General features: G+C 45.4%; 1 pseudogene; it reads left to right on the top strand.

Annotated features, from left to right (window-relative positions):
• Window positions 1–12,550: 12,550 nt before the first annotated feature.
• LOC128594761 (band 4.1-like protein 2) overlaps window positions 12,551–25,292 on the top strand; it is a 36,197-nt pseudogene continuing 23,455 nt past the window's right edge.

The raw sequence follows: 25,292 nt of genomic DNA, 5'->3' as shown, positions 1-25,292 counted from the left end.
CAACTTTCCAAGTAGCTGGACTACAGGGACCCACCACAATGCTGGCTATTTTTCGTTGCAGTTGTCATTGTTGCTTTAGCTGGCCCAGGCCAGATTCGAACCTCCAGCCTTGGTGTTTGTGGCTGGCGCCCTACCCACAGAGCTACGGGTGCCGCCTGGACTTAGTTAGTTTTAAAAAAACACTTTCTGGGGCGGCGCCTGTGGCTCAGTGAGTAGGCTGCCGGCCCTATATGCCGAGGCCAAACCCAGCCCCGGCCAAACTGCAACAACAAAAAAAAATAGCCGGGCGTTGTGGCGGGTGCCTGTAATCCCAGCTGCTTGGGAGGCTGAGGCAAGAGAATGGCTCTAAGCTCAAGAGTAGAGGTTGCTGTGAGCTGTGTCGCCACGGCACTCTAACGAGGGCAGTACAGTAAGACTCTGTCTCTAAAAAAAAAAAAAAAAAAAAAAACACTTCCTGGGGCGGCGCCTGTGGCTCAGTGAGTAGGGCACCGGCCCCATATGCCGAGGGTGGCGGGTTCAAACCCAGCCCGGCCCAAACTGCAACAACAACAAAAAAAAATAGCCGGGCTTTGTGGCGGGCACCTGTAGTCCCAGCTGTTTTGGAGGCTGAGGCAAGAGAATCACGTAAGCCCAAGAGTTAGAGGTTGCTGTGAGCCGTGTGACGCCACGGCACTCTACCCGAGGGCGGTACAGTGAGACTCTGTCTCTACAAAAAAAATAAAAAAAAAAGAAAAAACACTTTCTGGGATGAATCAAAGTGAAATAATACTATGAATGACGGAAGTCTTAGAATAGCCATGGTTAAGGAGATAATTGACAAAGTTGATTACTTTTGTGACATACAACAATTAACATTATAACCATAATTATTAATGATAACATACACCAAGACATACCAATATTTTATAATATTGGAACTTTTTTTTTGAGACAGAATGTCAGGCTGTCACCTTGGATAGAATGCTGTGACATCCCAGCTCACAACAACCTTCAACTCTTGAGCTTAAGTGATTCTCTTGTCTCAGCCTCCCAACTAGCTGGGATTACAGGTGCCTGCCACACACTCCGCTATTTTTTTGTTGCAGTTGTCATTGTTGTTTAACTGGCCCAGGTCTGATTCGAATCCGCCAGCCTTGGCCTATGTGGCTAGTGCCCTACCCACTAAGCTATGGGTGCCGCCTGCAACATTTTATTAATAATGTGTTTGTAGGCCAGGCATGGTGGCTCACATCTGTAATCATAGCACTTTGGGAGGCTGAGGTGAATGGATTGCCCTGAGCTCAGAGGTTCCAGACCAGCCTGAGCCAGAGTGAGACCCCATCTCTACAAAAAAAAAGCTGGGCGTTGGGGCAGGTGCCTGTAGTCCCAGCTACTTGGGAGGCCGAGGCAAGAGAATTTCTTGAGCCCAAGAGTTGAAGATTGCTGTGAGCTATAATGCCACAGCACTCTACCAAGGGGCACAAAGTGAGACTCTGTCTCAATAAAAAAAAAATAATAATATGTTTGTACAAATATAATTCAAAGAAAGTTAAGCACCATTCATATTTGACAATGTCTCTTTCTTTCTTTTTTTGTTTTTTTTTTTGGTGGTTTTTTGGCCGGGGCTGGGTTTGGACCTGCCACCTCCGGCATATGGGACTGGCGCCCTACTCCTTGAGCCACAGGTACCGCCTCTTTTTTTTTTTGTAGAGACAGAGTCTCACTTTGTCGCCCTTGGTAGAGTGCTATGGCGTCACAGCTCACAGCAACCTCAGACTCTTGGGCTTAGGCAATTCTCATGCCTCAGCCTCCTGAGTAGCTGGGACTACAGGCACCCGCCACAACACCTGGCTATTTTTTTGTTGCAGTTTGGCCAGGGCCGGGTTTGAACCCGCTACCCTCGGTATATGGGGCCGGCACCCTACCCACTGAGCCACAGGGCCACCCTAACAATGTTTCTTGAATAGTTTTAAGATACTAAATAAGCCTAATATGTCTCTCTTGGACTTTTCAGTGGCCCTGATATTTAAAAAGGTAGTTTGGACTGGATGTGGTGGCTCACGCCTGTAATCCTAGTACTCTGATAGGCTGAGGCAGGTGGATTGCGTGAGCAATCCAAAAGTAACAACTCCATTTGGTCTCAAGTTTGAGACCAGACTGAGCAAAAGCGAGACCCTCATCTCTACTAAAAATAGGTTAACTGGGGCAAGAGGATCGCATGAGCCCAAGTTGGAGGTTGCTGTGAGCTGTGACACCACAACACTCTACCCAGGGTGACAACTTGAGACTCTGTCTCAAAAAAAAAAAGAAAAAAATAATAATAATAAAATAAAAAGCTAGTTTGAGGGCTGGGTGCAGTGGTTCACACCTATAATCCTAGCACTCTGGGAGGCCAAGGTAGATGGATTGCTTGAGTGCAAGAGTTCTAAACCAGCCTGAGCAAGAGCAAGGTCCCGTCTCTACTGAAAATAGAAAAACTAGCTGGGTATAGTGGCACACATCTGTAGTCCTAGCTACTTAGGAGGCTGAGGCAAGAGCATCGCTTGAACCCAAGAGTTTGAGGTTGCTGTGAGCTATGACACCATGGCACTGTACCCAGGGTCACTGAGTGAGACTCAGTCTCAAAACAAAACAAAAATCTTACTTTTTTTTTTTTTTTTTTTGGTTTTTGGCCGGGGCTAGGTTTGAACCCGCCACCTCCGGCACATGGGACCAGTGCCCCACTCCTTGAGCCACAGGTGCCGCCCAAATCTTACTTTTTTTATAGAGAGGAGACTCATTTTCCCAAATAGTCATAAGATATAATATAGATAAACTGAAATGCAAATTAGTGAGGAGGCAAACTGAAACTGTCTCTCCTTCCCCACCCCTTGCAGTTTATCCACTTTGTCACCCTCAGTAGAGGGCCGTGGAGTCACAGTTTCACAGCAACTTCAAACTCTTGGACTTAAGTGATTCTTTTGCCTCAGTCCCCCGAATAGCTGGCACTACAGGCACCTGCCACAATGCCCGGCTAGTTTTTAGAGTGGTCTCACTCTGGCTCAGGCTGGTCTTGAACTCATGAGCTCAGGCAATCTATCTGCCTCAGCCTCCCAAAGTGCTAGGATTACAGGCGCAAGTCACCACACCTGGTAAAAAAATATATAAACCTTTTATAAATCTTTTTATAACGTTTATTTTTAACTGTAAGTCCATTTAGTTTTAATAATTAGTTGTTTAATTTAGAACAGTTTTTTTTGAGACAGAGTCTCAAGCTGTCGTCCTGGATAGAACGCTATGGTGTCACAGCTCACAGCAACCTCAAACTCTTGGTCACAGCAACCCCCTCCCCCGCTCCCCTAAAGAAATGCTTCAGGGCCAGTGTTCCTGGCAAGCATCAGGATCTCCTACTCTGATCCTGACTGGCACTAGAGATAAGACCTGCGTGCAAGATTGATACCTTTTGTGGAAGGCAGTAATTCTAAAATCAGTCTTGAACACAGCATATTTCACTCTGCAGGAAAGATGACATCCCTCACATCTTATGACCCCATCCCACATTCCAACTACACTAATAAAAGTCCCTTGAAACTGTGTGAGCTGAGCTGACTTCTGGTCAGATTCCACTCTGCTCCTTTAAAATAAAGCCTATTCTTAATCCCTGGACTGGCCTCTCTCCTTCTTGTGGACTGTTGCAGGACTCTATCCCTAAACCTGTCAGTCAACTCTTAGAAAAACCCAGGAAGTTAAAATAACTTTGACCTGTTATCAATCAAATTTTATTAACACTCACAAATATATTTAATTTCTATCTCATATAAAAATAAGATGTCAAAATATATAAACTTAATATTTTAGCTTTTTTTTTTTTTTGAGACAGAGCCTCAAGCCATCGCCCTGGGTAGAGTGCTATGGCATCACAGCTCACAGCAACCTCAAACTCCTGGGCTCAAGTGATTCTTCTGCCTCTGCCTCCCAAGTAGCTTGGACTATAGACACCCACCACAAGGCCTGGCTATTTTTTAGTTGCAGCCATCATTGTTATTTGGCGGACCCAGGCTGGATTTGAACCAGCCACCTCAGGTGTATGTGGCTGGCACCTTAGCTGCTTGAGCCACAGGTGCCGAACCATACCTGGCTATTTTTTAGGGACTGGGTCTTGCTCTGGCTCAGGCTGGTTTCAAACCTGTGAGCTCAGGCAATCCATCCTCCTCGGCTTCCCAAGTGCTGGGATTATACGCACAAGCCACTGTGCCCAGCCTAGTTTTTCTATTTTTAGTAGAGAGGAAGTCTCACTTTCCTCAGGCTGGTCTCAAACTCCTGAGGTCCTGTGGTCCATCTGCCTCAGCCACCCAGAGTCCTAGGATTACAGCCGTGAGCCACTGTAACTGGCCAACTGACATTCTTTTCATGTCTTTACTGGCCCTGGGTTTGAGTCCCTGCTGCATCAGCAGTCTATCTGACCTTGGGCAGGCTTACGTGTCTCAGTTTCCTCATCAGTAAAATTTCTCTTTAAGAGAAATTGACCAGCATCTGAGACTTACAGACTCTGATACTGCATTGAAAAGTGGGTGTCCTCCAATAAAATTGCTGGGTCCTTACCCATTAATCACAAAACTTCCAGTCAGTATTTTAGTACCTTCCTTCCTCACTCAAATATTACCACATGCTAGACACTGCACTGGCTAGGGGCTTGTGGAAAGGGCAGTCACTGCCTATTCATCTGCTCCTGGGAGTCAAAATTTAGTTCACTTCTCTCTCCTGCTGCTTTTACTCTTTTGTTCTCTGGCTGTATGAGATACACACATAATCATTGCTACCATATTAGTGGGACTCCAGAAAGAGCAGAGATGAATACACTACACCTACTCTATCTAACCAGAGTTCAGAGAGACCTTCTAAGGCATCGATTGTGACTCTGTCACTCCTTAACTCCTCCCATAGTTCCTTTTTTTCATTTATGGATCGTGGTTCATTTTGACTTTAGGGTCTAATTCAAACTACTCGGGACAGCCTGCCCCACTCATCACTTGCCACCATCACTCCCCTTAGAACCAGTCATTCATTCCTTGGCCAGGCATGGTGGCTTACACGTGTAATCCTGGCACTCTGGGAGGCGGAGGTCGGTAGATAGCTTGAGCTCATGAGTTCAAGACTAGCCCAAGCAAAATTGAGACTCCTATCTCTACTAAAATAAAAAAACTGGCTCAGTGCCTGTGGCTCAAGTGGCTAAGGCACCGGCCACATACACCTGAGCTGGTGGGTTCGAATCCAGCCCAGGCCTGCCAAACAACAATGACAGCTGCAACCAAAAATAGCCAGGCAATAGCCGGGCGTTGTGGCGGGCGCCTGTAGTCCCAGCTACTCGGGAGGCTGAGGCAAGAGAATCACTTAAGCCCAGGAGTTGGAGGTTGCTGTGAGCTGTGTGAGGCCACGGCACTCTACCGAGGGCCATAAAGTGAGACTCTGTCTCTACAAAAAAAAAAAAAAATAGCCAGGCATTGTGGCAGGCACCTGTAGTCCTAGCTACTTGGGAGGCAGAGGCAGGAGAATTGCTTGAGCCCAGGAGTTTGAGGTTGCTGTGAGCTGTGATGCCACAGCACTCTACCCAGGGCGAGAGCTTGAGACTCTGTCTCAGAAAAAAAAAAAAAAAATAGATCCCATCATTCCGGCTCAGTGCCCGTGATTAGGCCACATACACCGAAGGTGGTGGGTTTGACCCCGCCTGCACCTGCTAAACAACAATGACAATTGCAACAAAAAAAATAGCCAGGCATTGTGGCAGGTACCTGTAGTCCCAGCTACTCGTGAGGCTAAGGCAAGAGGATCACTTAAGCTCAAGAATTTGAGGTTGTGGGGCGGCGCCTGTGGCTCAGGGAGTGGGGCACCGGTCCCATATGCCAGAGGTGGAGGGTTCGAGCCCAGCCTTGGCCAAAAACCACAAAAAAAAAAAAAAAAAAAAAGAATTTGAGGTTGCTGTGAGCTGAGATGCCACAGCACTCTATGGGTGACATAGTGAGACTCTGTCTCAAAAAAAAGATCCTGTCATTCCAAACTCTATTGCCTCCTTCTGCACAACCCTCCCACCCACTTTCTTGTATGCAAGATGTGACCCGTAAACTACCTCTTCTGGGAGCCAAGGGAATTGTGCTGTCTTTCTCCCATGGTGCTTTTTCATATATGTGCAATACCCCTGTATTGAGAGGATTTATTACATGCACTGTAGGCAGGCATCTGGGACCCTCCTGGGTCTATAATTGACCCTCAGGAGGTGTCAGTACAATGAATAGGTGGACAGGGAATAAACAATAAAGATAATGACATTGTTTTTACCATTCTGTGACCCTCACCATGGGAGGGTTGGATGGTTGTTTTATGTTAGCTAGATCTTCGTTCACTTACCATTAGCCTAAACAATATAAACAGATATAGATCCTCATAGAACTTTTTCCTTGTGCCTTGGCTCCTTTTGAAGTCCAGTGAGGCAGGAATGTGGAATGCAGAGATCTGGAAGAGGTGTTTCTAGAGTTTGTCAGTCCATCTTGTGCTGCAATAAAGGAATGCTTGGGGCTGGGTAATTTGTAAAGAAGAGAAGTTTATTTGACTCATGGATCTGCAGGCTATACAAGAAGGATGCTGCCAGCATTTTGTTTTTTGCTACTTACTGAATTGTTGGAGTGCTTTATATATTCTGGTTATTAATCCCTGTCAGATGGATAGTTTGAAAATATTTCCTCCCATTTTGTAAGTTGTCTCTTCATTTTGTTCATTGCTTCCTTTGCTGTGCAGAAGATTTTTAGCTTGACCTAATCCTATTTATCTCCATTTTTGCTCTTGTTGCCTAATTATGAACAAAGTTGTTGCTGTAAATTAAGCCACTATAATAGGGTGGGATTTTCTTGAAAGGAATGGAAAACCACATGGAGCAGAAAATGGAGCCCACCTCCAGACTAGGAGAGGAAGAGATGGTGTTTGCTCTGGGGGCCCAACAAGAGATTCCTGGTTAGGGTGTGGCTCTTGGCACAGCAAGTGGCTATGGGTCACACCTTGGGAGAAAAGGGCAGCATATATGCAGGTCAAGAGATCTGTCCATGGGGGAGCCAAGGGAGATTGGGGTGTGAGTGGCCCCAGGCTTAGCATGACCACAGATGGAGCATGGCTGCCAGTAAAACTGTGCCTTTGACACGTGCTGAGGAATCACATGGAGAGCTGAGGACAGATCTTTGCTAAGCAGCCCTGAACTAGTCTCTGCAGCATGCTACATGCTTTGTCTTCCTTCTGAAGGCTCCATATGGGGCCTTCTCACCCTCCAATTTTACTAGCTGTTTGTGTTTCAGTGGCATGGTGAGGGGGCAGAGGAAATGAGCTGCGGAGAGAGAAGCCTAGGATTAAGCCATCTGCCAGCACATAGACAGCTATTGTTGCCCAGTGTTTGTTCCTGCCTTTTCTTATGGTGTCAGTGCCATTGCTCCTTTGGGGGCATGCTCCTTATTCATCCTATCCTAGTGACTCTGGTGGGTGACTAATTTTAGTACCTCACCCCCCTCACAGGGCGGGTACCTGTCCCAGTAGGGCTAAGTGCAGTACTCTATTCCCTAGCCATGGACAGGATCAGATGGAGATCAGACCAATCAGAGTCCTTCCTTGGGACTTTTCTAATTAGAGTTGACAGGGAAAAGCTTTCTTTTATCTCCAGGTTCAAGGTTATAAGGGTGTAAGTCTAAAGCCATTGAAGCTTCATGGGGAATGAAGCCGACAGAGAGAATCAAAGAGATGGCTAGTAAGAGGCTTTCAAGACCTAGTGGCCTAGAAGCCAAACTCCTTCCCCTGCATCTCCTATGGTTTGGCCAATAGCCCTTTTTTAAAAATTTAGGCTAATGAGAGTGAGGTTCCTGTTATTCGAAACCAAAGGAGTTCTCAGTGGCACACTGTATAAGCATCTTTCAGCATTCCCAGGGCTTTGCTGTTGGGTGGGGGCGGACCTCAAAAGAAAAATTAATTTCCTTTTATAAATAGAGCTCAGTGTCTTGCAAATTGAAGAGATGGAACCTTATTTGATAGGGAGGCAGGACTCTTGGGTCATATAAGTAAAGAACCTAATTAATGTCTGTTAACTGCTATTTGCATTCTGTGGCAGACACCCTTGGTTGTCTAATCAGTCATTTCCAACAGCCTCTTTCTTGGCACTTCCCACTATGAAGACTGAACAGTATACTTGCTTTCCCAGTCTCTAATGCAGTCAGAGGGGGGCAGGTAACCCAGTCCTGGTCAATAAGATATAAGAAGTAATCTATTAAAGGTGAGGGTGCTTGATTTAATAGTTTAATATTTTTTTCTTTTCTTTTTTTGGGGGGGCGGGGACAGAGTCTCATTTTGTCCCATAGTGTCCTAGCTCACAGCAATCACAAACTCTTGGGCTCAAGGAATCCTCTTGCCTCAGGTTTCAAAGTAGCTTAGGAGTACAGGCGTCCACCACACCAGGCTATTTTTAGAGACAGTCTTGCTCTAGCTCAGGCTGGTCTGGAACTCTTGAGCTCAAGCAATCCACCCACTTTGGCCTCCCAGAGTGCTAGGATTACAGGTGTGAGTCACCATGCCCAGCCTCAATATATTTTCTTTTATTACAAGTTACTGCAAATAATTTTTTGGTGGGGTGGGAGGTACATATAAATAAATGAAAAAATTAAATAATGGATATTTTGGTTATAAAAATGTCATTTCTTTCTGGATAAAGAAATGAGAACAAGTATTTCTTTTTTTTTTTTTTTGAAACAGAGTCTTACTTTGTCATTCCCATTAGAGTTTCCTGGCATCATAGCTCACAGCAACCTCAGACTCCTGGGCTCAAGTGATTCTCTTGCCTTAGCCTCCCTAATAGCTGGGATTACAAGTGCCTGCCACAAGTCCTGGCTAGATTTTTTTTTAGAGGCAGGGGTCTTGCTGTTGCTTAGGTTGGTCTTAAATTCCTGAGCTCAGGCAATCCACCCACCTCGGCCTCTCGGAGTGCTAGGTTTACAGGAGCGAGCCACCTTGCCTGGCCAAGAAAAAGTATTTCAAACTTTCCAAAATAATTTATAAAGTAGATTAAAGAATAGAGAATAAGCATGGCTAATATGTGATGTTCCTCAAGACAAAGTTTCATTCAACTTTCATTTAACAAATGAAATTTCAAATGAAAATCAAAAACAAATCTGATTTCCCATGCACCAGAGACTTTGCTAGGTCTGGGAATTCAAAGATCCACAAGATCCAGTTTTTGGTCCTGGGAGCTCATTGTTGGGAAGACAACACAGGAATAGCTAATTGTATACCCTGACATAAGTGCAATGATAAAATAGATTCTGCATGTTACAGGGGGACAGTGAGGAGCAGGGAAGGCTTTCTAATGGCAAGTTACACCTGAGCTCTGTACTAAGAAATAATTTGGGTGGAAGAAAGGATGCCAGAGGCTGGGCACGGTGGCTCACACCTGTAATCCCAGTAGCCTGGGAGGCCAAGGTGGGCGGATTGCTTGAGCTCAGTAGTTTGAGACTAGCTTGAGCAAAGCAAGAACCCCCCCTCCATCTCTACAATTAGTCAAGTGTTGTGACTGGTGCCTGTAGTCCCAGGTTCTTGCTACCTGGAAGGATGAGACAAGAGGATCACTTGAGCCCAAGAGTTGAGGTTACTATGAGATACAATGCCATGGCACGCTACCAAGGGTGATTAAATGAAACTCTTGTTTCCAAAAAAAAAAAAAAAAAACAAAGAAAGAAAAAGAAAGGATGCCAGATGAAAGGGAGTGGATGTATAAAGGTATAAAGGGAAGAAGCAGTGTGGTGGGTGTTGGCTGGGGCTAGAGCCCAGCTGGTAGGGATAGAGCTGTGCAGGAAAGAGGACTGTAAGGGAGGCAGGGGCTCACATCTGGAAGGCCTGGTTTTGCCAGTGGGGAGTGTGATCTTTATCCTATAGGATGCAGCACAGAGTAGAGAAGGCTGTGCATTCTCAGATTAATGTTTTAGGTAGATCTTGGCGGTTGAGTGGAGTCTCAATTTGAAGGACACAAGCCTGGACAAAGACAGACAATAAGAAAGATGATGTTGGGTGGCACCTGTGGCTCAGTGAGTAGGGCGCCGGTCCCATATGCCGGAGGTGGCGGGTTCAAACCCAGCCCCGGCCAAAAAAAAAAAAAAAGAAAGATGATGTTGGGGCCTGGCCTGGTGGCTCACGCCTGTAATCCTAGCACTCTGGGAGGCTGAGGCGGTTGTATTGCTTGAGCTCTATAATTCAAGACCAGCCTGAGCAAGAGTGAGACCCCATATCTACTAAAAATAGAAAATAAAAATAAAATAGCAAGGGGGGCGGTCCCTGTGTCTCAGTGAGTAGGGCACGAGCCCCATATACCGAGGGTGGCGGGTTCGAACCTGGCCCCAGCCAAACTGCAGCAAAAAAATAGCTGGGCATTGTGGCGGGTGCCTGTGGTCCCAGCTACTCGGGAAGCTGAGGCAGGAGAATCTCCTAGACCCAGGAGTTGGTGCTGTGAGCTATGTTGCCACCGCTCTCTACCGAGGGTGATAAAATGAGACTGTCTCTTAAAAAAAAAAAAAAAAAACAAAACTAGCAAGGTATTGTAGTGGGTACCTGTAGTCCCAGCTACTCCAGAGGCTCAGACAAGAGGATTGCTCAAATTCAGAAGTTTGAGGTTACTGTGAGCTATGATGCCATGGCACCCTACCCAGTGCAACAGATTGAAATTCTTATCTCAAAAAAAAAAAAAAAAAAAAAGAGGAAAGAAAGATGTTGGAAAAGTCCAGGGCAGAGGAGGGGACAGTTCTGTAAAAGTAGATGCCTGGCAGTGTGATTCATTTGTGTACACATTTATGCACAGGCAGAGCCTGGTCTCTCCAGATTTTTTTCAGAAACAGCCCTCTCAATGATTTTTTTTTTTTTGAGACGGTAGAGTGCCGTGCCATCATAGCTCACGGCAACCTCTATCTTGTGCCTCAGCCTCCCAAGTAGCTGGGACTACAGGCATCTGCCACAGTGTCTGGCTATTTTTAGAGGTGGGGTCTCACTCTGAGTCAGGCTGGTCTGGAACCTGTGAGCTAAGGCAATCCACCTGCCTTGGCTTCCCAGAATGCTGGGATAATAGGGGTGAGGCACCTTGCCTGGCCCTTCTTTCTTTTTTTGAGACAGTGTAAATTTGTTGCCCTGGATTGAGTGCTGTGGCATCTTCATAGCTCACACCAACCTCATAATCTTGGGCTCAAGTGATCCTTTTGCCTCTGAATGCTGAGAAGCTGAGACTACAGGCACCTGCCACAATGCCCAGCTAATTTTTCTATTTTTAGTAGACACGGGGTCTCACTCTTACTCAGGCTGATCTTGAACTCATGCTTCAGACTCCCAGAGTACTAGGAGTACAGGCATAAGCGACTGCTCCTGACCCTTTCAATGATTCTTTTTTTTTTTTTTTTGTAGAGACAGAGTCTCACTTTATGGCCCTTGGTAGAGTGCCGTGGCCTCACACAGCTCACAACAACCTTCAACTCCTGGGCCCAAGCGATTCTCCTGCCTCAGCCTCCCGAGCAGCTGGGACCACAGGCGCCCGCCACAATGCCCAGCCATTTCTTGGTTGCAGTTCAGCTGGGGCCGGGTTTGAACCCGCCACCCTCGGTATATGGGGCTGGCGCCTTACCAACTGAGCCACAGGCGCCGCCCCTCTCAATGATTCTTGATCTCTAAAAGCATCTGCCTACAAAACTACTCCTTTGCTCTTGTAGGTTGTTCACCATTTTCATGGCAATGAATATGAAAATCCATTTTTTTTTTTTAGAGACAGAGTCTCACTGTACCGCTCTCGGGTAGAGTGCCGTGGCGTCACACGGCTCACAGCAGCCTCCAACTCCTGGGCTTACGCGATTCTCTTGCCTCAGCCTCCCGAGCAGCTGGGACAACAGGCGCCCGCCACAGCCCGGCTATGAAAATCCATTTTTTGATAGAAGTATTTTACTAATTTTTGGGTTTCAGTGAGTGGGACATAGGCATCATTTAATCAAGAACCTTTTGTTCTGTTAGCTAGTATCAAGTAGGGAGTTTCTTTAAAGAGAAATCTTGGGCGGCACCTGTTGCTCAAGGAGTAGGGAGCCGGTCCCATATGCCGGAGGTGGCGAGTTCAAACCCACCCCCGGCCAAAAACCACAAAAAAAAAAAAGAAATCTTAAGGTTCGGCACCTGTAGCTCAAGCGGCTAAGACGCCAGCCACATACACCAGAGCTGGCAGGTTTGAATCTGGCCCGGGCCTGCCAAACAATGACAACTACAACCAAAAAATAGCAGGGCACTGTGGCGGGTGACTGTAGTCTCAGCTACTTGGGAGGCCGAGGCAAGAGAATCACTTAAACCCAGGAGTTGGAGGTTGCTGTGAGCTGTAACACCAGTGCACTCTACCCAGAGCTTGAGGCTCTGTCTAAAAAAAAAAAAAGAGGGCGGTGCCTGTGGCTCAAAGGAGTAGGGTGCTGGCCCCATATGCTGGAGGTGGTGGGTTCAAACCCAGCCCTGGCCAAAAACTGCAAAAAAAAAAAAAAAGAAAAGAAATCTTGATTGTACAATCATGAATAATCATGGCAAAGATGAAAAGAGGTAAGTTAGTAGTGGAAACCAGTTTGCCAGCCTGAGCTCCCTGTTGAACTAATTTATTTTCTATTTTTTATTTTTTTAATATAAAACTATTTATTGACCACTGTTCACTATTATTTACAATAAAAGTAAACAATATACAATTAGATAACATTCTGATTATTATGACTTTTTTTATGGCTTCTGCTCAACCAGTAACCCAAATACTGAAAAGTTTGAGTCTACATGTAAGGAACGAGTTGCAGTAAGGAAAAAACATGCAGGTCAATAGTTTTAGATTACAAAGTTTGTTCACACATTTATGTAAAAAGGTATGAAACGGCCAACATGGCTTAACCATCTGATTAGGTTTCTGTAAGCCAAGCCTAGGAATGGATTACTACAAGAATCTTTAATGACCATTTAACTAAGTCTTATTTGTTTACCTCATTAGAACACATCAGGATTTGCCTAGTTTCCTCACGTGAGTGAGTAGGTTATTGGTTATGATAAAGCTTTTCCTTTTAGAAATTTTGTAAACACAATTTTGCATTTATATGACTATACATACAGATTCTGACATGGCTGCTTTTAAATTATCCATTTAAATTGTCGAATTAAGAATCAACTATTTGGGCGGCACCTGTGGCTCAGTCGGTAGGGCGGCGGCCCCATATACCGAGGGTGGCAGGTTCAAACCCGGCCCTGGCGGAACTGCAACAAAAAAAATAGCCGGGTGTTGTGGCGGCCACCTGAAGTCCCAGCGACTCGGGAGGCTGAGGCAAGAGAATCGCTTAAGCCCAGGAGTTGGAGGTTGCTGTGAGCTGTGTGAGGCCACGGCACTCTACCGAGGGCCATAAAGTGAAACTCTGTCTCTACAAAAAAAAAAAAGAATCAACTATTTAATTTGAAACATTGTGGCTTCAGGAAAATTTTCTATTATTACATTGCTCAGAATGATGGTATTGCAGACACCTGGCTTATCTGTGATTTTTGTTTTGGTGAATGTTTAAAAACAAAGAAAATCATTTACATATGAATGTCACAGATACACATACAGAAACAAATTTAAAAAAAACAACCCCAGAATGGTCCTTAGGCAAAGAGTTAAACACAAGTTCTTACTGAATAATGGCTATGGAAATTTCCCTTAGTATTTAGAAAAGCTGTTTTCTAATGCAGAGGAAATAATATACCATGGTATCAAGTGTTTTTTGTTTTTTTTTTTAACCAAGGGAAATTACCACATGGGTCAATAAAGTACGAGGATGTTCACTGTAATACCGTTTGTGTGTTTATGTGTATAAAGTCTTCAGATTTCTTTTTTTTTGTAGAGACAGAGTCTCACTTTATGGCCCTCGGTAGAGTGCCGTGGCGTCACACAGCTCACAGCAACCTCCAGCTCTTGGGCTTCTGTGATTCTCCTGCCTCAGCCTCCCAAGCAGCTGGGACTACAGGCACCTGCCACAACGCCCGGCTATTTTTTTGTTGCAGTTTGGCCGGGGTCGGGTTTGAACCCGCCACCCTCGGTATATGGGGCCGGCGCCCTGCTCACTGAGCCACAGGCGCCGCCCAAAGTCTTCAGATTTCTATAAATTTATACTTATCACTATACTAAATGCTCTCTTTTTTATTTTTTTGGAATCTTTTTTTGTTGTTGTTGCAGTGGGGCCGGGGCTGGGTTTGAACCCACCACCCTTGCTATATGGGGCCGGCGCCCTACCTGCTGAGCCACAGGTGCCGCCCTTTTTTTGGAATCTTTTTTTATTATTTTTTAATTTTTTTAGTTTTTTTTTTTTTGAGAGACAGAGTCTCACTTTATGGCCCTCGGTACAGTGCCGTGGCCTCACACAGCTCACAGCAACCTCCAACTCCTGGGCTTAAGCGATTCTCCTGCCTCAGCCTCCCGAGTCTCTGGGACTACAGGCGCCCGCCACAACGCCCGGCTATTTTTTGGTTGCAATTTGGCCCGGGCCTGGTTTGAACCCGCCACCCTTAGTATATGGGGCCGGCACCTTTCCGACTGAGCCACAGGCGCCGGCCCTTTTTTTGGAATCTTAAGGCCAACCAGTTGTCTCTCTTTTTTTTAGAGACAGAATTTTACCATGTGACACAGGTTGGGCTTGGACTCCTGTGCTCAAGTGATTGCCACCCTCACCCCTGCCTCAGCCTAAATAGCTGGGACTACACATGCACACCAATGTGCCCAGCTTTGAATTCTTTATATATATATATATATATATATATTTTTTTTTTTTTTTTTTTTTTTTTTTTTTGAGACAAAGTTTCACTGTGTCGCCCTCCGTAGAGTGCTATGGCATCACAGCCCACAGCAACCTCAAACTCTTGGGCTTAAGCGATTCTCTTGCCTCAGCCTCCCGAGTAGCTGGGACTACAGGTGTCCACCGCAACACCCGGCTATTTTTTTGTTGCAGTTGCCATTGTTGTTTAGCTGGCCCCGGGCCAGGCTTGAACCTGCCAGCCTTGGTGTATGTGGCTGGTGCTCTACTCACTGAGCTATGGGTCCTGAGCCATGAATTCTTTTTTTTTTTTTTGAGACAGAGCCTCAAGCTGTCACCCTGGGTAGAGTGCTATGGCATCACAGCTCACAGCAACCTCCAACTCCTGGGCTCAAGCGATTCTCCTGCCTCTGCCTCCCAAGTAGCTGGGACTACAGGCGCCTGCCACAACACCCAGCTATTTTTTTTTCTTGGTTGCAGCCATTACTGTTGTTTGGCGGGCTGGGCTGGATTGGAACCTTCAGCTCAGGTATATGTGGCTGGTGCCTTAGCCGCTTGAGCCACAGGTGCCGAGCCTCTTTTTCTTTTTCTTTTCTTTTTTTTTTTTTTTTTCTTTTTTTGAGACAGAATCTCATTTGTTCACCCTGGGTAGAGTGCCATTGCATCTTAGCTCACAGCAACCTCAAACTCTTGGGCTTCAAATGAACCTCTTGCCTCACCCTCCCAAGTAGCTGGGATTACAGGTGCCCACTACAACGCCTGGCTATTTTTAGAGACGGGGGTCTTGCTCTGGCTCAGGCTGGTCTCAAACCTGTGAGCTCAGGCAATCCACCTGCCTCAGCCTCCCAAATCCTGGGATTACAGCATGAGCCACCTCAACCAGCCATGAATTCTTTTATTAATAGCAGTTCTTTAGTTGATTCTCTTGGTGTTTTCTAAGTATTTGATCCTATCATTAACAAATAGGAAAATTTTTACCTTTTTTTTTTTTTTTTTTTTGAGATAGAGTCTCACTCTGTCACAGCATCATAGCTCACAGCAACCTCAAGTTCTAGGGCTCAAGCGGTCCTCTTGACTCAGCTTTTCTGTTTTTAGAGACAGGGTCTTGCTATTGCTCAGGCTGTTCTTCACCTCCTGAGCTCAAGCAATCCACCTGCCTCAACCTCTCAGACTTCGAGGATTACAGGCATGAGCCACCATGCTCAGCCTATATATGCAAATATTTTAAAATCCAAAATCTGAAACACTTTCGGTCTCATGAATTCCAGATAAGAGATAGCTTGTATTATTTATTACTTGTATTAAAGTAAATAATTACAAGCTATCTTGTAATTATTTATTACTATGTAGTATTTCACAGAAATGTATACATATGCCCCATTTGTTTAACTATTGTTTTGCTGATGTTCCCATAGACGTATGGAATGTTTTCAGTTTTGAGCTATTGTAAACAAAGCTATTATGAACATTCTTGTACACTTTTTCCTGATAAATACAGTACTCATTTCAACTGAGTATATAACCAGGAATATAATTGCTTGGTTGCAGGGTATATGAATGTTCTAGCTCATGTATGGGCTTAATTTCAGAAGATATTGCTAAATAGTTTTCCAAAGTGGTTGTACCAGCGAACGCTTTTTTCTTTTTTGAAACAGAGTCTCACTATGTTGCCCTAGATAGAGTGCCATGGCGTTACAGCTCTTGGGCTTAAGTGATTCTCTTGCCTCAGCCACCCAAGTCGCTGGGACTACAGGCGCCCGCCACAATGCCCACCTATTTTTTGGTTACAGTTATCATTGTTTAGCTGGCCCAGGCTGGGTTCAAACCCACCTGCTTGGGTGTATGTGGCTGGCACCATAACCTCGAGCTACAGGCGCCACCTCCAATAAATACTTTTATTTTCTCCATTTCCTCACCAACACGGGGTTTTTCAGTCCTTTAATTTTAGTCATTCTGATGAAAGTATGAGGATATCATTGTGGTTTTGATTTATATATCCCAGATAAGTAATGACATTGAGCTCCTTTTCATATGCTTATTGGCTATTTGAATGATATTTTTTGTGACATATCTGTTCAAGTCTTTTGCCCATTCAAAAAAATTGGCTTGTCAAATTTTCATGCTTGCAGCATAGTGTATGGACCTGGGGGCTCACCCCCCACCCCATGGACTCCCATGGTCTGTGTCTTGTGCTTTGTTAATCTGCCGCCTGGGTTCATCATGGCTGGCACTGCAAGTGGAAGGCAAGGAAGGAGTCAGCTGGCACATGGGAGCGGCCTAGGGCCTAGGGCATCAGGAACATCATGTCAGGGCATCAAGGTGGGGCTACCCACCAACCAGATGTAAGGTGGAGTTCCACTGTCAGATGTACAGTGACTTAGCATGTGGAGGTGAACTGCAGCAAGGTGGGTTCCCACTGCTTGCCCTCCTCACAGTACTCAAAACCAGCTTACCTTCTCTCAGTGCTGGGTTTTGCTGTTACCCAGAGCACAACTAGAAAGCCTGACTGGAATTCCAGGAAAAGGAGAACTGCAGAGAGTGACTTCACAAAGGCCTGCTCTGGAATTTGCTGTACAGTGAGAACTTTCTGGTGTCCATGTGCTTCTCTCTCCTCCAATGGCATCTCAGTCCTGGAGGCTCCAGGCCTGTGGGCAGAGGCCAAATCCCTGCACTCCTAGGATATATTCACTGGACTAGAGGACCTCCCAGAAGACTAGATCTCAGGACCTACCCTTCCCAGCCATGCTGGCGCTGTGTTTTACACAGATCTGTATCCTCAGCAGCTGTGAGCAAGCTATGCTGTATACTCAGCAGCTATGAGCAAGAATCCCCAATTTTTTTTTTTGAGATGTCTCTGTTGCTCTGGGAAAGTGCTGTGGTGTCATTATAGCTCACAGCAACCTCAGTCTCTTGGGCTTAAGCCATCCTCTTGCCTCAGCCTCCTGAGTAGCTGGGACTATAGGCACTTGCCACAAAACCTGGCTAGTTTTTCTATTAGCAGAGATGGGTTTTCACTATTATTGCTCAAGCTGGTCTCCAACTCCTGAGCGCAAGCAATCCACCCACGTTGGCCTCCCAGAGTGCTAGGATTACAGGCATGAGCCAATGAGCCCAGCCTCAAAAACCTATTTTTTACACAATAGATTTTTTGTTTTGTTTTGTTTTGTTTTGTTTTTGTAGAGACAGAGTCTCACTTTATGGCCCCAGGTAGAGTGCCGTGGCATCACACAGCTCACAGCAACCTCCAACTCCTGGGCTTAAGCGATTCTCTTGCCTCAGCCTCCCGAGTAGCTGGGACTACAGGCGCCCACCACAACGCCCAGCTATTTTTTGGTTGCAGTTCAGCCAGAGCCGGTTTTGAACACGCCACCCTCAGTATATGGGGCCGGCGCCTTACCGACTGAGACACAAGCACCACCCCTACACAATAGATTTTAACAAAACACAAAAGTTCAGAAATAAGACTCAGCACCATTAGCTTACCAGCTAGGGCGCCAGCCACATACACTGGAGCTGGCCGTTTTGAATCCAGCCTGGACCTGCCAAACAACGACAAAAAAATAAATAGCCAGGCGTTGTGGCGGGTACCTGTAGTCCCAGCTACTTGGGGGCTGAGGCAAGAGAATCACTTAAGCCCAAGAGTTTGAGGTTTCTGTGAGCTGTGATGATACAGCACTCTACAGAGGACTACATAGGGAGACTCTGTCTCAAAAAAAAATTTTTCAGAAATAAAATCAAGATCTCATGGGCAAAGGTAATGCATAAGCTATAACTATGACTACTGAAGTAGGCTCTGTGTCTACTTCAGTAAAGGACTCTGACCAATGAGGAGCAGGGCAACCAAGGAACAACCTACAGAAGTAGTGGAAAACCAGCAGAATCAGTTGTCTGATCCAAAGGAGAAAGGTCCCCAGGTTTCTGCTGTAGTGAAAGCCAAAGTAGTGTACACCACCATGAGAGACATAAGGAACCATCTATAATAAAGGGTATTTCGTGGGCGGCGCCTGTGGCTCAGTGAGTAGGGCACTGGCCCTATATACCGAGTGTGGCAGGTTCAAACCCGGCCCCGGCCAAACTGCAACAAAAAAATAGCCGGGCGTTGTGGCGGGCACCTGTAGTCCCAGCTACTCGGGAGGCTGAGGCAAGAGAATTGCCTAAGCCCAAGAACTGGAGGTTGCTGTGAACTGTGTGACACCGCAGCACTCTACCAAGGGCAACAAAGTAAGACTGTCTCTACAAAAAAAAAAAAGGGAGGGGGGAATATTTCTTTCTTTTTTTTTTTTTTTTTTTTGCGAACGTACCATCTCCAGTATATGGGGCCAGCGCCCTACTCCTTGAACCACAGGCACTACCCCGGGGTGGGGGGGTATTTCTTTTTTTTTTTTTTTGGTTTTTGGCCGGGCCTAGGTTTGAACCTGCCACCTCCGGCATATAGGACTGGCACCCTACTCCTTGAGCCACAGGTGCCACCCTCGGGGGGGTATTTCTTGATTCATACTCCCATGGCTTAAGAAACACAAGTCGTGTACCTCATTAGTGGCTAAAGATGGAGAAAATTGAAGACCCTACCCATGCTGTTATGGAAGAACAGGTCTTAGATAAACAGAAAGCTTTCTTGGAAGAAGAGGGACAGGCCAACAGTGATGCTGAACAAGAGGCTCAGAGGAAGCCGCTAAAGATTTAGGGTGAAGTTAAAGAAGAAAAACCTCCCATGAGCATAGCTGAATTAGTATGTGAGGAGAGAGATGAGAAGAAAGTAAAGGAAATACAGGAAGCAAATCAGAAAGAGCAGCAGCAAAAAGAGAAACCAAGGAAGTGCAGACTAATGAGCTAAAAGTAGAGAAGGTCTCTCAAAAAGCCACCAAGTAGACTACACTGGCCAGTGCAAAGTGATCCTCTTAGATGGCATTGAATATAGAAGTAACCTGGAGAAACATGCTAAGAGACAAGTGTTATTTGACAAAGTGTGTGAACAGAAAAACTGGATAGATCCGCCAAAAACAAACAAACAATAACAAAAAAAACCCAAAACACAACCCTGAAATCTTCCCTGGCTGTTCACTTTTAAAGTGAAGTTTTATCCTCCTGTTACTTTTCAACTGACTGAAGAGATCACCAAATACTTGTGCCTTCAGCTCTGGGAGGACAATGCCTCTGGGCACCTGCCTGCTCCACTGTGACTCATGCCCTCCAGGGATCTTAAACACTGCAGGCTGAACTTGGAGACTATGACCCAGAAGTGCATGGAAGCCTTGATCTCAGTGAATACCAATTTGCCCCCACACAGACTAAAGAGCTGGAAGAGATGGTAGCAGAGCTATAGGCTATGGGGGTTATCTCCAGCACAAGCCGATTCTCAGTTCATAGAAAATGCAAAGAGACTTCCCACGTATGGTGTTGACCTATATCACGCCAAGGATGCAGAAGGTGTGGACGTGAAGCTGGGTGTGTGTGCTATGGCCTTCTTCATTTACAAAGACAGGATGACACTCTGTAGTTTTACTACTGAGTTAAATTTTGAAAATTTCCTATAAGCACAGTTAACTTCTACGTTAGAGTTAAGCCTGCTGAGATGGAATAATTTGAGGTCACCATTGGATTCAAACTGCCAAACTACTGAGCAGTGAAAAGGCTATAGAAAGTATTTGTGGAGCATTACACTTTCTTCTGCTTGAACAGCCACCAAAGGCTAAGTTCCTAACCTTAGGGTCCAAATTCCAGTACAGCAGTCACACCCCAGCACAGATCCCCCAGGCATACACCATCACAGATAGGCCAGCAATACACATTGAGTGCACTTTTATTAAATGGGACTCCAGGATTCTTGATGGAGCTCCAATTGGTGTTGTGGACCAAGTATTATGAAGGATGTTACTGTTTCCTCTGGAGAGATTTCAGTAAATGGCTCTTAAGTTGTCATCTTTGCAGTAGTACAAGATAGAAATAGCAGGAGGAAAGTGAGAAGCCCAACTAAAGCCCCAGGTTTGCAAGGAATGTCTTTTTTTTTGGCAAGGTCTCTCACTCTGCTGTCCTATCTAGAGTGCAGTGGCATTAACCTAGCTCACAACAAGCTCAAACTCCTGGGCTCAAGAGATCTTCCTCCCTCAGCCTCCTGAGTAGCTATTTTTTCTATTTTTAGTAGAGATGGGTTCTCACTCTTGTTCAGGCTTGTCTGGAAGTCCTGATCTCAATGGATCCTCCCACGTTGGCCTCTCAGAATGCTAAGATTACAAGCATGACCCACCTTGCCTGGTCAGAAAATCATTTTTAAAACAACATTCAACTTTGTGACCCTAAAGAATTTTCACCATTTCAAGTCTTTTTTTTGAGACAGAGTCTCACTATGTCACCCTCAGTAGAGTGCTGTAGCGTCACAGCTCACAGCAACTTCAAACTCCTGGGCTCAAGAGAATCTCTTGTCTCCGCCTCCGGTGTAGCTGGGACTACAGGCACCTGCCACAATGCCCAGCTATTTTTTTGTTGCAGTTTGACCAGGGCCAGGTTCGAACCCACCACCTGTGGGATATGGGGCTGGTGCCCTACCCACTAAGCCACAGGCACTGCCCGAAATTTCTAATTTTAATTTTTTTTTTTTTTTAGAAAACCTCCAGCTCTTGGGCTAGAGCAATTCTCCTGCCTCAGCCTCCTGAGTACCTAGGACTATAGGCGCCTGCCACAGCACCCAGCTATTTTTTTTTTTTTTGTAGAGACAGAGTCTCACTGTACCGCCCTCGGTAGAGTGCCGTGGCGTCACATGGCTCACAGCAACCTCCAACTCCTGAGCTTACGCGATTCTCTTGCCTCAGCCTCCCGAGCAGCTGGGACTACAGGCGCCCACCACAACACCCAGCTATTTTTTTGTTGCAGTTTGGCTGGGGCTGTGTTTGAACCCACCACCCTTGGCATATGGGGCCGGTGCTCTACTCACTGAGCCACAGGCGACGCCCAGCACCCAGCTATTTTTGTTGCAGTTGCCACTGCTGTTTTAGCTGGCCGGGGCCAGGTTTGAACCCGTCACCCTCGGTATATGGGGCTGGCGCCCTACCCACTGAACCACAGGTCTTAATGCCATACCACTACTCCCATTTTAAGTCTTAATGCCATACCACTTCAAGTCTTAATGCCATACCACTACTCCAACAAATTTATGCTATGACTGGTAATAATGACCAGAAGCCTGAAGTATTAAAATGCTAACACCAAACTTTACCTTAACAGCTCTCAACTCCCTATTGCCCCCACCCATTTTAACATATTACTTTGTCCTATAACCACTTTTAAATATTCTTATTTCTTTTTATTTTTTTGAGTCTCAAGTTGTCGCCCTGATTAGAGTGCTATGGCATTATAGCTCTCAGCAACCTCCAACTCTTGGGTTCAAGTGATACTCTTGCCTCAGTTTTTTCCTGTTGTTAGTAGAGACGGAGTCTCACTTTTGCTCAGGCTGATCTCAAACTCCTGAGCTCAAGCAATGCACCTGCTTCAGCCTCTCAGAGTTCTAGGATTACAGGTGTGAGCCACTGTGCCCAGCCCTCTTTTCTTTTTATTTAAGAAGTTTTTTTTTTTTTTTTTAATTTGATTACAGTTTTTGGCCGGGACTGGGTTTGAACCCACCACCTCTGGTATATGGGGCTGGCGCCCTACTCCTTGAGCCACAGGCACCACCCAAGAAGTTTTGTTTTTGTTTCCTGTTTATGTACAACTACCTGGTTTTTATGGCTCATTTTAATCAAATGACAGTGAACAAAGCCAGCTCATGCTGGTAAGGTGCTCTTCACTTGAAAAGGTGGTATTGAGCTGAAAGGAAACACTGTGACTAATTTAGATAATGACTTTCCTTCTTCCAGAGTCTTTCCATTGAATTATTACAGTAAATATTTACAGTTTTCCAATGGCAGTAAATACACTATATGCAAAAACATTAATACAGATTAAAAGTATCTCTTACAGTTTATAATTTTCTAATGTTTGAGAATTTCACTGGGGATTTTTTATTTTTATTTATTTATTTATTTATTTTAAGACAAAATCTCAAGCTGTCACCCTGAGTAGAGTACAGTGGCGTCACAGCTCACAGCAACCTCAAACTCTCGGGCTTAAGCGATTCTCTTGCCTCAGCCTCCCAAGTAGGTGGGACTACAGGTGCCCGCCACAATGCCCGGCTATCACTGGAGATTTTTTTACATTGGACCCTTTTGACTTTTTAGTCCATTTATTTTATTTATTTTTTTCATTGTAACTGGGTAAAATAATTAATTTTTATTTTATTTTATATTATTTTTTATTGTTTGGGATTCATGGAGGGTACAAAGAATTAGGTTACACTGATTGCATTTGTTAGGTAGAGTTTCTCTTATAATTGTATCCCTCCCCCAAGAGGTGTGCCATACACCATGACGCCCCCAACCCACTCCCTCCTCCTCTCTTCCTGATCCCTCATTCCCCTACCCTCCACCATGTATTAGGTCATATACTGCCTTCATATTAGAGTACATTGAATTCTTGCTTCTCAATTCTTGCAATGCTTTACAAAGAAGAATATGTTCCACCTCCATCCAGGTTAATTCAAAAGATGTAAAGTCTCCATCTTTTTTTTTTTTTGTAGGGACAGAGTCTCACTTTTTTTTTTAGAGACAGAGTGTCATTGTACTGCCCTCGGGTAGAGTGCCGTGGTGTCACACAGCTCACAGCAACCTCTAACTCCTGGGCTTACACGATTCTCCTGCCTCAGCCTCCCGAGCAGCTGGGACTACAGGCGCCCGCCACAACGCCCGGCTATTCCCGGCTATTTTTTTGTTGCAGTTTGGCCGGGGCTGGGTTTGAATCCGCCACCCTCGGCATATGGGGCCGGCGCCCTACTCACTGAGCCACAGGCGCCGCCCCTATCAAATGCCTTTTTTGCATCTATTGAGAGGATCATATGACTTTTGTTTTTGCTGCTTCTTTTTTTTTTTTGAGACAGAGTCTCACTTTATTGCCGTCGGTAGAGTGCCATGGTGGCGACATAGCTCACAGCAATCTCCAACTCCTGGGCTTAGACAATTCTCTTGCCTCAGCCTCCCGAGCAGCTGAGACTACAGGTGCCCGCCACAAGGCCCGGCTATATTTTTGTTGCAGTTTGGCCGGAGTTGGGCCTGAACCCACCACCCTCAGCATATGGGGCGGGCGCCCTACTCACTGAGCCACAGGCGCCGCCTATGTCCTCTACTCTTTTATCTTCTTCTTTTCTTTTCTTTTTCTTTTTTTGAGACAGAGTCTCAAGCTGTCACCCTGGGTAGAGTACAATGGTGTCACAGCTCACAGCAACCTCAAACTCTTGGACTTAAACCATTCTCTTGCCTCAGCCTCCCAAGTAGCTGGAACTACAGGCACCCACCACAACTCCTGGCTATTTTTTGTTGCAGTTGTCATTGTTGTTTAACTGGCGGAGGCTGGGTTCGAACCTGCCAGCCTCAGTGTATGTGGCTGACGCATATCCACTGTGCTATAGGTGCAGAGCCACTTTTTGTTTTTTATATTTTCATCTTTCATCTACTTTTCCAGAAGGCTACACCCAGTTATTCTAACTCTATTTACTGACTATTCATCTTTTGCCTACAGATTTGAAAGAAAATTTAAAAAATCACATACAAAATTCTTATGTGTGTTTATTTCTGGATTCATGTTCCTGTGCCATACTATATAACAGGTTTATCATATCTTCTAGTATTTGATAAAGCTGATTCCTCTATGTCCCCATAGTCTTCTTTTTATAATTTTCCTGACTTGTTTTTTCACTTTCTCTACTTGAACATTGAAATTACCTAGGTTTCAAACTTAGTTTGGATTTTAATAGAATCTGATTAAATTTAGAGAGTAATTTCAGAAGAACTCATACCTTTATGATGCCAAGACTATGGTGTGGCTTTCGTTCTGTATTCTTCTGTAGCATTTAAAAGTTTTTACCTTAGGCCTGGCACGGTGGCTCAAGCCTGTAATCCTGGCATTCTGGGAGGCTGAGGTGGGTGGATCATCTGAGCTCAAAAGTGGAGTTCAAAATCAGCCTGAGGAATAGCAAGACCTTGTCTCTACTTAAAACAGAAAAACTAGCCGGGCTTTGTGATATTGTGGGCACCTGTAGTCCCAGCTATTTGGGAGGATGAGGCAGGAGAATTACTGAGCCTGGGAGTTTGAGGTTAGCGTGAACTAGGCTGACTGCATAGCCTGGGCAACAAAGTGAGACTCTGTCTCAAAAAACAAACAAACAAACAACCCCTCCCCCCAAAAACAAAACTTAAGAATCACTTATGCACATCAAAAAATATTGAACTGGGTGTCCATAGTTCAGTGGGTAGGGTGCCGGCCACATACATGGAGGCTGGCGGATTTGAATCTGGCCTGGGCCAACTAAAACAACAATAACAACTGCAACAAAAAAAAATAGCCAGGCATTGTGGAGGGCACCTGTAGTCCCAGCTACTTGGGAAGCTGAGGCAAGAGAATCCCTTAAGCCCAAGA

Source organism: Nycticebus coucang, chromosome 9 (genome assembly GCF_027406575.1).
Source record: "Nycticebus coucang isolate mNycCou1 chromosome 9, mNycCou1.pri, whole genome shotgun sequence".
NCBI classification, from domain to species: domain Eukaryota; kingdom Metazoa; phylum Chordata; class Mammalia; order Primates; family Lorisidae; genus Nycticebus; species Nycticebus coucang.
Note: the sequence above shows the minus strand (reverse complement) of the source record. Positions and strands in the feature narration are given on the sequence as shown.